The sequence below is a fragment of the Suncus etruscus genome, chromosome 17 (genome assembly GCF_024139225.1).
Source record: "Suncus etruscus isolate mSunEtr1 chromosome 17, mSunEtr1.pri.cur, whole genome shotgun sequence".
Lineage (NCBI taxonomy): Eukaryota > Metazoa > Chordata > Mammalia > Eulipotyphla > Soricidae > Suncus > Suncus etruscus.
Window position 1 is genome coordinate 14,986,050 of NC_064864.1, and position 15,839 is coordinate 15,001,888.

The 15,839-nt window shown below is 35.5% G+C and overlaps 1 non-coding gene across 1 annotated transcript; it reads left to right on the forward strand.

Annotated features, from left to right (window-relative positions):
• Positions 1-9,141: 9,141 nt before the first annotated feature.
• On the forward strand, positions 9,142-9,275 carry LOC125995613 (small nucleolar RNA SNORA51). The gene has a single exon (XR_007491108.1). It is a non-coding gene; the product is annotated as a small nucleolar RNA SNORA51 (small nucleolar RNA).
• The last annotated feature ends 6,564 nt before the right edge of the window (positions 9,276-15,839 follow it).

A 15,839-nucleotide genomic window follows, 5' to 3' on the forward strand; every position in this document is an offset into this window, starting at 1 on the left:
ATTACAGTATAGATTCTTATATATTATAATATTATATCATAATATTTATTCTATAGAGATTATTATATTATATATAATATACATTTTATAGATTATATTATAAATTCAAGATTATGGCCAAGTGAGATGTCGTGGAAATAAGAATTTCAGGCTGGATTCTGTTGGTGGTTGTTGATGGCTGGAATAGGTGAAAAGTCAGTGAAGCCATCCAAACATCAGTTTTGGGATGGTTTTTGTTTTTAAGAAAAAGATGGAGGGGTGCTGTGAGGTCCTTTAGGACACTAAATCCTCTATTTTGCTTTGAAAGCACTGCCTGGGAAGGTCTTTTGTATTCCAATTAAGTAAGAACTTCCTGCAAGAGGTCCATTCATGCAAGCAGCTTAAAGACAACTTAATAATCACTGATAACAATCCTGTATTTTGATTTTCAGAAAAATAGTTTTTTTTTCCCCTGAGGAAAATTTAAATAAAAGAACAAACGTTTTTATGTACTTTTATAGGCATTCCCTAGATAGATAGATGATAGATAGATAGATGATAAATAGAGATAGATAGATAGATGATAGATAGATATACAAATGATAGATAGATAGATAGATAGATAGATAGATAGATAGATAGATAGATAGATAGATAGATAGATAGATAGATAGATAGATAGATAGATAGATTGCAGGTATATGTTTATATATTTTTGAATATTTGAAATCTATCAAAACTGGTTCTTATCAAAGAAAATTCAGCAAATACAAAGCTTCAAAACCAAAATAAATGTCTTCTTTTTTTTTTTTCACTCATTCTTCCCAAATATACACGTGTTCGAGGAAAGAATTTTTTTTTTATTACAGCTTATAAACTTTTTAAATGGGAAATTTCCAACTCTCGCTAAATCTCAAACTGGCAAATTTTAAATGGATCCTTGAAGCGAGAAATAGAAGATCTTGAAAATATTTTGGTGTTGTCAAGATCTCATCTTAGTAGTGCCAGGAGTTGACCTGTATGTAGAAATCTAAACAGAACAGCCAGGTTTGGTCTGGGAAGAGGAGGAAAGTGTAAAATAGTGCTAGGAATCGCCATGAGCTTAAAATCTCAAAAAGGACCATTCACATAGTACCAGAATGGTTTTAATATAGCAAAAGTTACACGTATCTTAATAAAAGTATCTTAATTAAAAGATACATTATTTATTAATTAATAATTAATTGATGTAAAGATACATTATTTATTAAGTGTATCTTTATTAAATATCTTAATACGAATATCGTTTTGTTTGTTTGTGTTTTGGGTCACACCCGGCAGTGCTCAGGGGTTCCTCCTCGCTCTATGCTCAGAAATCGCTCCTGGCAGGCTCTGGGGAACATATGGGATGCCAGGATTCGAACCACTCTCCTTCTCATGCAAGGCAAAAGCACTACCTCCATGCTATCTTTCCGTCCCCTAAGTATCTTAATAAAAAAGATACTAGGGCCAGAGTTTTTATTTTTATTTTTTATTTATTTTTAAATCTTTATTTAAGAACCATGATCACAAACATGATTGTAGTTGGGTTTCAGTCATAAACAGAACACCCCCCCTTCACCAGTGCAACATTCCCACCACTAATGTCCCCCCATCTCCCGCCTTCCCCAACCCTACCAGTATTTTTTACAGTTGTTTTATTAGATGTGAGTATGCATAAGTATGTCACATATTTTTATGCAAAAGGTATATTGACTTCATACAATTTGTGAGAAAAATGGAACATGGACATGAGATCATTTGCAATCAAATCAAGGCCTTGAGATATGTAGGTCATCTACTCTACAAAGTGAACCCCATCCTTAGCCTCCTCCTCCTCTTGTCTTCTAGAACAAGAATAATAAGAAGAGTTGGAGGAAGAGTGAGAACAGGAAGAGGAGGAAGAAGAATTTTAAGAAGAAGACGAAGAAGAGGAAGAAAAATAAGGAAAAGAAGAGTCAGAATAAGGCGAAGAAGAGTAAGAAGAATATTGTGAAGGATAGTAAGAAGAAGAGGTGGAAGAGGAAAAGGAAAAAAAAAGAAGAGGAGGAAGGAGAGGGAGAAGCATAGTAAGAAGGGGAAAAAGAGAAAGAAGAAAAAAGAGGAAGAAGAAAAAGAAGAGAAGAAAAACAATATCGTTTTAAAGATAGTGTCTGGATTGGTTGGTTTTTTGTTTTATTTTTTGTTTGTTTGTTGTAGTTAAAAATACAGAGTCTGAGTTGTTTTCCTTAGGGAAGGGCCAAGAGAAAGCAAGTGGCAGATCCATTGGGCAAGTCCCTAAACCCCAAAATCATCCATTCCAAACTCGGGGACGGTATCCCGCAGGCAAGGGTACCTTGGTGCCCTACGTTTAACCAGGCAGTGGCTTCCCCTTGTTCACGGGGGGGCTCCCGGCAGGGGGGGGGGCGGAGGGAAGCTGCTCCCCAAAGTGTCTGCACTTTTGGTGTCCCAACCAACGCGTTGTCCCTGCATACAGTCGTGTTAAAAATAAAGCTGGTTTTTTAAAAAAGACTCCCTTTGATGGGTGAAGATCAAACGGTCTCGGGGAGCCCCGGGTCTTATATCAGCCTTTGAGCTAGGCTGGCCTTTTCACTAATCAGTCCATTTGCTCGGCTTTGGCACAGGACTTTGGGGGCTCAGCACATTCATTCAGCCGGTTTAGGAACGAAAAGGGGGGGCCGGGTAATCCCGCTGGAAGCTCTGGAGTCAATTCCCATCACAATTGGCTGCTGTGGATTTGCTGTGTCAGGTCATGGACGAATAAATCAATAGAGGGGGCCCCTTCGAATTTAATTAACGAGGGGCTTAGAGGAAAAGGCGATGGAGGGGTGGGGGGAAAGATGAAAGCTGGCACGAAGACTGCAGGCTCCATTCGGGGTGTCTCTCGCCTAGGGGCTGCAAGGGGGAGAAAAACGCTCGTTTGCTGTCACCTGGTGGACATGATATAGAAGTTCTGCACAGAAGAGACATTCCCTTCTCCCACTCTTTCCATGCCTCAATTTTTTGAGGTAAAAAAAATTCTCTAACACCTTGATTGCAAGTGGCTCTTTCAATAAATAAAAATAAAGAGCAGAGGCAGAACAAGTCACTGTTTTTAGACAACTAAATGAACACACTAGATCAATAAAAACGGAGTTGTGTATTCTAAAATGGTCCTAAAATATGCTTTGTTTAGAAAAATCCTTGACATGTGGAGTAAAAAAAAATAAATAAGTGAATGTTACTTCTTTTAACACAGAGAAAATAATCTCTTATGGAGGAGAAAAAAAGAAAAGGAAGAAGTAGGAGAGGAGGAGGAAGAAGAGAAAGAAGAAAGAAGAAGAAGAAGAAGAAGAAGAAGAAGAAGAAGAAGAAGAAGAAGAAGAAGAAGAAGAAGAAGAAGAAGAAGAAGAAGAAGAAGAAGAAGAAGAAGAAGTATATATGGAGGGGCCAAAATGATAGCATAGCAGTAGGGCCTTTACCTTGCACAAGGCTGACAGACCCTGGTTCTGGTTCGATCCCCAGCATCCATTATGGTCCCCCAAGCCTACCAGGAGCAATTTCTGAGCACAGAGCCAGGAGCAACCCCTGAGAGTCGCTGGGTATGGCCACAAACATAAATAAATAAGTAAATAAAAGGAGTATGAAAAACTTTCCAGGTCTGTGTTTTTTTAATTACTGCACACTTAATGATAACCTAAGAATGCCTCTTAAACTGTATTTTCCCAGGCCTTTTCTTTACTTTATACTTGGAAAAATGCCATACACTTGTCTTCCAGTTCATATCTCAATACTCAGAACATTTTTTTCACCTTTCACACACAATCAAACTCATCCATGTCTTCACAGGCTAAAATGACTATTTTAAAGATTATTCTTATATACAGTCTCACCAGAGTCTGAATCTAAGTTCCTGTTTTTGCATTAGTACAGAAATATTAATAACCAAACACAACCTGGTACAGAGAAAACCAGACTTAAGATTCACTGCTCTCGCTCAGCCTTGTTTAGATTTACTGATCATAACAAGTACCTGGAATGTTTGTAAAATAGAGTGTTTAAAACTAGTGTTATCCTGGTAAATATTCAACCATCAGTATTACATATAATATAAATATTCACAAACATGTATATTCATATGCCTCCATGCATTTACAAAATAATAAATATTTAGAGGTAGGATACAACCAGAGAGTTTTTATTGGTTTCTGTTTGTTGCATTTTTTCATCCACATCAAACTTATCAATGTAATCCAATCAGTTTGATCATGTCTGTTATTTTCTTAAAGATTTCCTAAAATTTTTCAATTTATTGTCAAGTAAATCTGGTATGTTACATTGTTTCTCTTCTCCCACTCTTCAAGAAGTGACATAGGGCCAGAGTGATAACATAGAGGTAGGGCATTTGCCTTGCATGTCACTGACCCATGACAGACACAGATTCTATCCCTGGCATCTATATGGTCCCCTGAGCCAGGAGCAATTTCTGAGCACAGAGTCACAAGTAACCTCTAAGCACCACCGGGTGTGACCCAAAAAATAAACAAACAGAAGTGATATAATAAAATAAAAATTGGTTTTAGCTTCAAACTCAAAACTATCTAGATATGATAATATTTGCCAGTTTCTGCATTTTCATCATTGACAAGTTCAAATGAAAATATATGACTGCAGTGGTGTGGAAAGAATTAGTTAAGATTTTCCACTTTATAATGAATATAATCTTAAAGATTAGAAGTGATAAGCTCATAGACTTTACTACCTTTTCATAGATAAATATACATATATAATTGTATATTTATGTATTTTTTAAAACTCAAATTTGGGGTGGAGGGACAGGACAGTTAATATGGTTCTTCTCTTGTCATGGCAGAGCTGGATTCAATCCCTGGTACCCAACAAAGGATCCAGAGCATCACCAAGAGTGGTATCTGAGAGTAGAGCTAGAAGTCCTGAGCACTGCGGAGTGTATCCCTCCTTCAAAAGCAAACAAACAAACAAACAAACAATCTAAAACCCCAATCCCAAAAGATTAACCAAACCATACATAGTTCATTTCCCCAGGCTCAGGAAATGATCTCAAAGTCAACATAAGCACATAACCCATATCTGTTCCAGGATGTTTACTAGCCCTTAAAAATAGGTTTAATTATTTTTTATTGTGGCATATTATTTATTTTTAACAAGTCTTTCACAGTTGTATTTCAGGCATATAAGGACAGAGAATTAGGGCCATTCCCACCACCAGTGTTGACCTTCCTCTGCCACTCTTCCCAGCATGCACTTGTCACACTTCCCATCATACTCCCACCACTCTTCCCAGCATGCATTCCCTACCTCCATCTTTTAGCCCCCTGGACTGCTAGTGTGACAGGTCCCTTTTGTGTTTGGCTTGTTGGAGTTTGGGTGTCTTGATTCTATTGTCCTTGACTTGGGGTTGGGCATTTAGGTCTGATCAATTTTTCATTTCCACTCAATGCTCCTGAGACTGTTTTGCTCCTGGTACCCCATTCACTTTTAGTTTTCCCAATTTGTAGGAAAACATAGGCTTAATAATTTTATTTGTTATCAGGGTTTGTTTGTTTTTTGGTGAATTTTTTGAGACTTTTACAAATATTTTATAAAACAAATTGGTAAAATAACAGAAATTGTTATTTTTTTTTCAGAAATGGGAATTCTTTAAAAAATGTATTTTAGGGGATGGAGCAATAGGACAGCAGGTAGAGGGCATTTGCCTTGCACGCGTCTGACCAATCCCATCTGGTCCCCTGAGTTTACCAGGAGTGATTTATAGTGCAGAGCCAGGAGTAGCCCCTTAGCACTACTGGGTGTGGCCCCCAAACAAACAAACAAAAAATTCTAATGAATTCAGACTATATTATCACAGGAAGCCTTGTTAGTGAGATTAGTTCACATAAAATTTACTTTTTTTTTCAATTGACTTTTTATTTCTTTTAAGGTTTTTAAAATAATATTTATTTTGACCAAAGTGAATTATGAATCTTTCACGATAATATTTAAGGTACACATTGACAACGATCAGGACCATTCCCACCACCAATGTTGTCCTCCCTCCAACTCTATTCCTAGCATGCACCCCATATCTCCCTTCTTTATTACCACCCATAATGCTAGTGTAACTGTTCCCCACTTGTACAGCTTGATGTAGATTGGGTATCGATTCTGTTGTCATTGACTTTGGGTTTGATGTTCGAGTCTGATCATTTTTTATTTCCACTTAATATTCATATGACTATTTGATCCTGGTACCATTATTTTGGGGAATGAGGGGAAATATGCAGTGTTGTTCAGGGCTTGCTCTTGGTTCTGTGCTCATATAGGGTCAGGGGATCAAACAAACTATGGTCCACTGAGTACAAGGCAAGCACCCTGCCTATCTCTTCAGCTCATATTCATAATTTTCCGTACCCTTTTTTTCCCTCACCTTTAAATTGGTCTAGGACATATTTACAGAAGTTTAAATGTTTATTGTTTTGAGAAGTAACTCTTACAGTTTATCATCACCCAAGACCCTCCACCACTTTATTTATGTTTTTATACAACTTCTTTATCCTCCCACCCCCTTCATCTCTTCTCAGTCTTGTTATGCAAGGTCAAGGATTTACCATTCCAATGCTATCTATTCCCATTGTTTCTTTATAAAACTCAGATCTACCCATTGTCCTCCCTCTGTCTTATTTTCTTTTTTTTTTTTTTTTTGGTTTTTGGGCCACACCCTGCATTGCTCAGGGGTTACTCCTGGCTGTCTGCTCAGAAATAGCTCCTGGCAGGCATGGGGGACCATATGGGACACAGGGATTCGAACCAACCACCTTTGGTCCTGAATCGGCTGCTTGCAAGGCAAACGCCACACTGTGCTATCTCTCCAGGCCCCCTCTATCTTATTTTCAATTAACATTTTCAATTAACAGTTCTCACCAAATTGCCTCAAACTGCAATAGTTCAACTTCTCTTAAAGCTGCATAGTTTTCCATTATGTTTATGGTTGTTTTCTTTCTTTGAATTCTTTATAAAAAGTGATAAATTCTAGTTTTTACATTAAAAAAACCCACAAAAATGCAAGAAAGTAACTTAGTTGTAGAATTAATATTAGTAGTATTTATTATTATTGTTATTCATTTTTATTTTTATTTTTATAATATCAATTATAAATAATATAATTACACATAATTATAAATATTTATTAATAATTATTATTATTTGTTTTGGGGGGGCCACACCAAAAAGTCCTACCACTTGTGCCACTACTCTGACCCCAGTTGTAGAATTATTGACCCTATTTCAAAACTCGGATATTTTTTATTGGCAGGCCATTCCTTCTCTAATCACACATTTGATTACAAGAGGAACATAATTTATATTTCTAATACTTATACAATTTCATTTTTTTGTATTTTTTTTACTTGTTTGGGGCCATAATTGGTAGTGCTTAGGGTTCTTGCCTACCTCTGAGCATAGGGGTCCCCTACTGGGGCTCGGGAGCTAGACGGGGTGCCAGAGGTTGAACCTGAGTTGGCTGACTATAAGGCAAAAGGGCCTTATTCATTGTACTATCTTTGTGGCCCCAACTTATTATTTTTATGTCTTGTGGGGAATCACTTTTTTGTAATACTTTAAAAAATCTTAAATTATCAATGGAAATCATATTTTTACATATAAAATTTCATTTCACTGGAAATGAAAGATAGCCAAATTCACAGTATCAAAGATCCCCCCCAAAACATTTCCAGTAGCCTCAAGATGATGGAATTTCTCTCATATCTCAAGGGAGTAAGTCATTGCACACTCAGAAGTCCTTATCTGCTGTTTGTTTTCAGATATAAAAAAATTCTTTAAACCGTTGTGATTTACAAAGTTATTCTTAGTGGGGTTTTAGACATACCATGTTCCAGGACCATTCTTACCAGCAGTGTTGTTTTCAAATACATTTAAAGTGATTTCGTAATTTTCATATCCAGACTTGAGGGATTTTATGAATCAGTGTTTATGAAACCACAAAGGGCATCTAGGTCAAACAGGGCTTTAGGGGACCGACCGCCTGGATTGAGATCAGTAAGATTCGAGTCGGTCACTGAAAGATGCAGTGATGAAAGGGAGGACAAAGTTCTGTACATGCTAGAAAGGCCTTGCAAAAGGCTAGAAGCCAAACATGCATTTGCAGGTTTAGAATTGATTGTAAAATGATCTTTTAGACACCCAGAGCTCCTGAAGGCAACTCGAAATTCTAAGCTAAGGTTGTAAAGTTTTAAATATTTTCAAATGTTCAGAACTTTAAAAATTCCATATTTATATTTTATTTTTGGAGTCTAACACCAGGCAGTATTCTGGGCTGACTTATTTCTGGCTTTGTGCTCAGGAATAACTCAGGGGTCAGTATGGATGCTGGAGGTTGAACCTGGGTAACTACATTATAAAATGCTTCAAATGCATTATAAGCTGCATTATCTCTTCAGCTCACACATTTTTGCAAAAACTTCAATGATTCTCAACATTAATTTCAGGTAAATTCAGGCACAAATTAGTTTCTGTATAGGTAGTATTAAGATGACCACAAAAGTATATCACTATACAATTAACTCCCTTTGTCCAATGATTTACCAGCCACCATCCCATCCCTTCTCATCACTACTAATTTGATTTTATAGCCTGAGCTCATTTTTTATTCATTTGTTCTACTTTATGTGAGTGTAATCCAATGGTTTTAACCTGTATGTGACTTATTTAATAGAATAATTCTCTTTAAGAACAACATTAAGCATAATACTTTTAGTCTTTTATACTGAGGTTGACAGTGCTTTCTCTTTCATTGCATTTAAAAATGATTCTATTTTGCATAAGTATCACTCTTTTTTTTATTAGAAACTAAGGTTGTTTCATCCAAGACGTCCTTCAAAAGGAGAATGGCCTGTAGAAAGCCTGTCTAGAGTACAGGCCAGTGTGGAATGAGGAGGAAGAACACTTGGGATATTGGTGATGGGAATGTTGCACTGGTGAAGGGTTTTATATATATATATATATATATATATATATATATATATATATATATATAAAATATTAATATATACAAAATATAAAATATATAATAAATATATATAAAATATATAATAAAGGGTTATATATATAAAATAATAAAAGAAAAGATAAGGCCTCCCTATGTTTACCAAAGGCTGTGTTCTTAACATTGACTGTATAGAAAGAGGAGGTACAGTAAATGCACTCTATATACACTTCAACCCAGGCCCTTTGCCTGGTCTGTATTGTAAATGGGGGGAACAAAAATAAAACAAAAACAAAAGAAGAATGGCTAAGAAAGAGTGGTACATATACACAATGGACTATTATGCAGCCGTCAGGAGAGATGAAGTCATGAAATTTTCCTATACATGGATGTACATGGAATCTGTTATGCTGAGTGAAATAAGTCAGAGGGAAAGAGATAGACACAGATTGGTCTCACTCATCTATGGGTTTTAAGAAAAATAAAAGACATTTTTGCAATGATTCCCAGAGATGAGGGCCGGAAGGACTGGTTCATGATATGAAGCTCACCACAGACAGTGGTGAGTGCAGTTAGAGAAATAACTACACTGACAACTAGCATGATGATAATAATGACAAAGAGAAGTACAATAGCTGTCCCAAAGTAGGCAGGGGCTGGGGGAGGAGGCAAAGGGAGGGCATTGGTGGTGGGAATGTAGCACTGGTGAAGGGGGGTGTTCTTTACATGACTGTATCCCAACTACAAACATGTTTGTAATCATGATGCTTAAATAAAGATATTCTTTTAAATAATAAAATAAAATATAATTTTTTTTCCAGTTCTTGGTTGTCCTAAAAAATGCTTCTGTGAATCTTGGGGTACAAATCTAACTCTGAACCAGAAACTCTCAGAAAACAATGTATACATTTATTTTGACTCTGTTGCTCAAGCCATGAATGTATTCCTTAACACTTATTTATTTATTATTTATATTTTGTTTTTTTTTTGGTCACACCTGGCAGCGCTTAGGGGTTACTCCTGGCCTTATGATCAGAAATCGCTTCTGGCAGGCTCGGGGGACCATATGGGATGCTGGGATTCGAACCACCATCCTTCTGCATGAAAGGCAAACGCCTTACCTTCATGCCATCTCTCCAGCCCAAGTTATTTTTAATTTAATTGAGTAAGCATAAAGGCCATTTGTTTAGTAGAATATAAATATGTCTTAATAGTGTAGGGAACTGATAGGGTTTGTATATTTGTGACTTTCCAGACTAATTTTTCTACCCATTATTCCTGAAGTCATTTTCTTTGGGCCAGATTTTCTGCTTCTAGACATATGTATGGGTGTACACACACAAACCGAGATATTTAGTCAAATCAGATTCCTAATCTAGATATCAAAATAACCATAGACATGCTAGAAATTTGTTTTTACCATATTTTCCACATTTCATAGCATTGATGCTTGAGAAGCATCAGCCTATATCATATAACTTGAGCCTACTAATATTCATAAAATATTGGGTCTTGAAGATGACAAATCCTACCAAACATAATGTGACCCATTTGGATGTCTGGACTATTAATTAATCTTATAATTTATTTTATTTCAATTGTAAAAGACATACATAAGATGCAGTCAATATTTTTCTGCCACTGATTCCTCCCTACTCTGCCACTTCCTTAAGTCACTCATCTAATAAGCATGTATAGTTGCCTGCAGGCCACTCAAACAACTGTGCTTAATAAGATAAGGAAACAGGGATTAAAGGGTTAAATTCACCCACTCTCAGCCACAGGTTTGATCAATAAAATAGGACCCTTAATCAACTCTCAGCACCTCTGAGTGCCTTGCATTAGCTTTTTATTCCTGAGTACTTCTCAGAGTAAACTCCAAAACCTCTTAGGACTGCTTGGGATGCCCCCCAAATATTAACAATGGTAACCTTCGAGGATCAAAATATCAACATTCTTAGATGCAATATTTAAAAAATTATTACAACTTAAGTAATATACAGTAAAAATAAAAGTATGGGATATATGACCTAAAATGGCTTAAAAATTATTTGATCTACTAATTCAGCTTGAGATAGATGGTCACTAAACTGAATTTCCACACTCTGCAGTGAGAGAAGCAAAGGAATGAAAGGGGAAAAGTTTACTAAGGTTTAGGGAATTGTGTTTGTTAGAAACATTGTCATCTCAATAACTCTCTTTACCCATAGACAGCTTAGTAGAGAGATCAGAGGAGCATTACACAAAGATTTATGGAGTTGGTTTTGATATTATTTTTAGTAAGATCCTTTGATGGTCTGCCTGGTTAAGATTCCAACTAGCTAGATGTAAAAAGAGGAATGTACTATGTAGTGGTAGGACATACAAGACACCTAGTGCGGGAGTTTGCATGGCTACCTTTGTTTGCCTTGCCATCCACACTGGATGGCCTGATGTTAGCCTTATTAAACTTTTGATTGATTTTTTAATTAGAGTAACATTAAATCTCAGTCTATTATATTATAAGGAATAGGTGAGTTCTCATAGTTTACATGGCTCATGTTAATTCTACCACAGCTCTTCATCATCCATCCATCATTTATTTTCCCCCCTTGGAATCAAAAGTCAACTTCTTTCAAAAGTAATTATTTTTTATTTCAACTCTATAAAGTATACAACAGGCACTCAGCAATTACAGCTGCAGGAAAAATACAGAGCAAATCAAAGCAGATTAAGTTTATGAAAAAGTTTTTTTTTTAATCTACATCAAAAGAGTGCAACTGGTCAATGACCATTTGATGACAATTGTTTCATTCTGACTAACAAAAAGACTCTTTCATGTAGAACAGCTTGGAAGAGGACAATCATATAACCATAACCAGAAGAATACAAAAAGAACCGAGCAGTTGTAAAAACATCATAAGTGGAAATAAACGTGATTGATGAGAGTTAAAGAAATGTCATTATTATTTTTTTTTTGAACTCACAAAAGCCCAAATCTCTGAGTCATTGGTAAAGTTCCAGAGCTCTGATAATTTTTCAGGGGCAGATAGAGAGGAGAGCTAACAACACACTTTCCATGTTAAGCTTTCTAAGTCGGGTGAAAACTTGCCTCATTTTAGGATTGGCAAATACAAGAACTAAAAGAAAACATCCTGTTTTGTTGAGGGGTGCACCAAGATACTTTTTCAGTATTGGTTTCATGACAAGGTGGACTTAGCAGTCCTTTTCCAAATTTTCCCTTTTGGGGGGAGTTGAACGGTGGTGTAGATGCCTTCGACAAAATGAGATATTAAAGTGGACTACACTACTTAATTTTTTTATAACAGAATCTGCACGGCTTAGCAAAACAGGAATATCTGTATACAGACTGATAGGATGTCATAGATTAATTTGACCTGCACATATATTTATACATTTCACAGAAATGACTCTGTATCTCATGAACAGATACACAGCTCTGGTACATATAACAGAAATAAGAGAACAACTTCATCATTTCTGTAATTCATCAAGAGTAGATAATAAAGGCTTATAAATCGTTAGCAGAAAGAACTGTAAAACACAGCAAGCTAAGAAAGGACAACATTTTGAGGTGTGTTTGTCTTCTTCATGCAGCATAACACCAAATTTGTTCGTTGTTGTTTTTTGTTTTTAATAGGATGCCATGAATTTAAGGCACTTGCAACAATGCCAGATAGCCAGATCATGTTCTAAACTAGGTAAGAGACAGATGAATAACAGTACAGTTTGACATCATTTTCAATAATACTGACATGGATGACATAAATTCAAGTCTACTTGGGCCTAAAAAAAGAACATTTCAGGACAAATAAAATGAAATCATAATGCTGTGAAACACTGAAATAAAATGCCTATGTACCACAAAATATCACACAAAAATATCTATTTACATAAATATTGGTCTGTGGTCCTAGGGTAAAAGAAACATTGTGATGGATAAATGCACAGATCACCTGTCCTGTATGAAATCAGTTCAAAAATATCCTTCCTTTTTCAAAATGATAGCGGACTTCTTAAAAGGTTACCATTTCAGCATTTAGAAATAAGCAAAATCCAATAGTTGAGTTTATATATTACCATACACATGTGTGAGGCACATGTATATTCCATAATTATAAGTAAATATCGATTTCTAAGGAATCTAATAAAAGAATTCTGTACTAAATGCCACATGGCTCTCATAAATAAAGCAGGTTCAAAACAAAAAAATAAAACATTTCTAGAATTTTAGAAATCATGTTCCTAACATTCAACTATGTCAAATATTAGGATGTTCCTTTCCTTAGCAGTTTTCAATTTTCCTGTGACTCAAAACACACAGAAAGCCCTTATGTCCCATACTGGAAATATTAGCAAGAAAGTCAATTAACAAATCAAATAAGTTGGCACTATACTAACTTATCTAGTTGTTCTTTAGTGTAAGAAAATATAAGGGAGAGTATGGAAAAATCAGAAAGCAAGGAAGAGATGCATTGTATGAAGTTGACCATGGATATTAGCCCTAGTGTCTTCATGAAGACATTACGTCAGTCCTTAAAAATTCAACGCTGAAATTAGATGAAAGTTTTCTGTTTTGTCATCCTTGGAAGATGCTGTTTACTTTTACTTTTTTTGGTGATCGCTTTAGACTGCTTAATGCAATGCCACTGGCAAAATAAACAAAGATGCACCAACAAGTGGGAAAAACAATAATCCTTGAGATGGTACAAGACACCATTTCTTCCTTCCCCTTGAACTTGTACATATTTTCTGTCTTAGACTTGAATCATAGTTCCAGAATCCACAGTGAATAATAATAACTGGGGTGTATGGGATATTTGAAAAGTTGCAGGGATCAATTTATCTAGGAAGTTTAAAATTCTAGCAAACCTTTAGCATGCCTCCACACCACATTCATATGACAGAAATGACTGACTTTACTATCATGTTGAAATTACACATTTGAAAGTACAGTTAAAATAGAATTGGTATTGACGATAGAATTTTAGGTCTATCTGTTTAAGTGTATAGAAGGAAATGATTTGAGGAGATAAACTTTAATATATTTTGAGAGGGAAAATGACATCAATTATTATAGCAATAACAGTTCAGGATCAAAAATTTTATTTAAATATTTATAATTACATATAATGTTAGTATTTGTATCCTCCAATCTGATATTAACTTTTATGTGCTATCATAAAGTTGTTTTGATAAGAAAATTTCAAACAAAAAAATCATGTGCTTCTGAGATAAATAGAATAATCTATGTGGACTTTTTTTGTTTTTCTTTTGCAGAGATTTCTAGCTATCTTTTCTTTACCTTCTAAAACATCCTCTGGGAAAACAAGCAAACATCTACTTAACATTCTAAATTCACACACATTTCCAAATCAGTACACCATTCCCTATCCATGATGTATCCACCTAAGTATAATACTATTTTTCTAGCAAACGCTTTTATATAGCCCTGCTATCTACAACAACTAGTAATAATCAGCTGACCTAACAACAAACAAGTCCATTTTTATTGTTCTTTTTTATCCACACAGAAAAACCAATCCATCGAACGCTCTCAAATGGATCTTCACTAGGAAGTATTATTTTTTTCACTAGGAAGTATTTTATTTTTCATAGGGAAGTACTTTTGCTCCATTTATATGACATTCCTTACTATGAAATCAATCTCTCCTTTTCCTTTCTATGTCCTTCACAGGCTCATTAACACAAGTCATCACTCCATTAAGATGTCCTTCTCATTGACTTTTTTTCTCTTCTGAATCTTCATGATTTTGTGCTTTCTCTTGATTCAGGACTAAGACAAGAAGCTAGTTCAAAGAGGATTTTCATCAGACTTTTCTTCTCATCCCTAGATTATGTTGTGGAAGTGAAATCTGACAGGAGTTTTGGTTTCATAAATTTGTGAAAATGCTTGCGTCTGGCTATACATGTAATGATTAGAATTTGTATGGTCTGTTCAGACACTGACATTTACAGATGAAAAATATACATAGCACCTATAGTTTTTTCTTTTTTTTTTTTTTGGATGGATCTTAGTCCCTCCCCACCCCCACCCTAAGGGTTCAGTTCATTTTTTATTTTTTATAAAAGTGAATATTTTAAACCTCATTTTGAGGGTGCGTTAAGTTAATGAATAAAAATCAATTGGCTGCTAGTCGTTTATTTTCCAAGACCATCTTTAAGCACAATATTTTATAAAAATATGAAATGATTTGTGAATTGCGTTTTTCCTCACTCTGTCATGCCATTTTAATAACAACACAAAACACACACACACAAACAAAAAAAAATAAAAATAAACCAAATGCCATGCGTGTTGGTTTTGTCTCTCCACTGCTAAAAACGCATATAGACCTGCTATGGAAGTCTCCATAGTCGTTGTGCTTTGATCAGACCAATTTGTAAAATCTGTCAGAAAGGAAAGTTAACATTCAGTTTCGTCATCAGCACTGCTGAGGAAATAAAGTCGAGAAACTTTTAGCATGGGTTTGACATGAACTCTGTGACCAACAGATGCGTGGTCCTCTTTGAAACGACAGAAATACCGATTTGCAACAACAGATCCTATGACCCTCCAAGAAAGGGAAAAGCCAGATTTTGTACCCTAGTAATCTTTCATATCCAATATATTATATATATATATAATTTTTTAAATTTTCTGGATCATTCTAACAAGGTACAGACTTTGACTAGTTTGAAGTGTCTTTTACAGTCTTTCAAATCATAATCAGCAAAGCAAGGACATTGCAACAATAGAAAACATCTCTTTCCTGGTGAAAAGCTTTGCTTCAGGACCACCATGTCAACTGCTATTTTGTTGTTGTTGTTGTTGTTGTTGTTT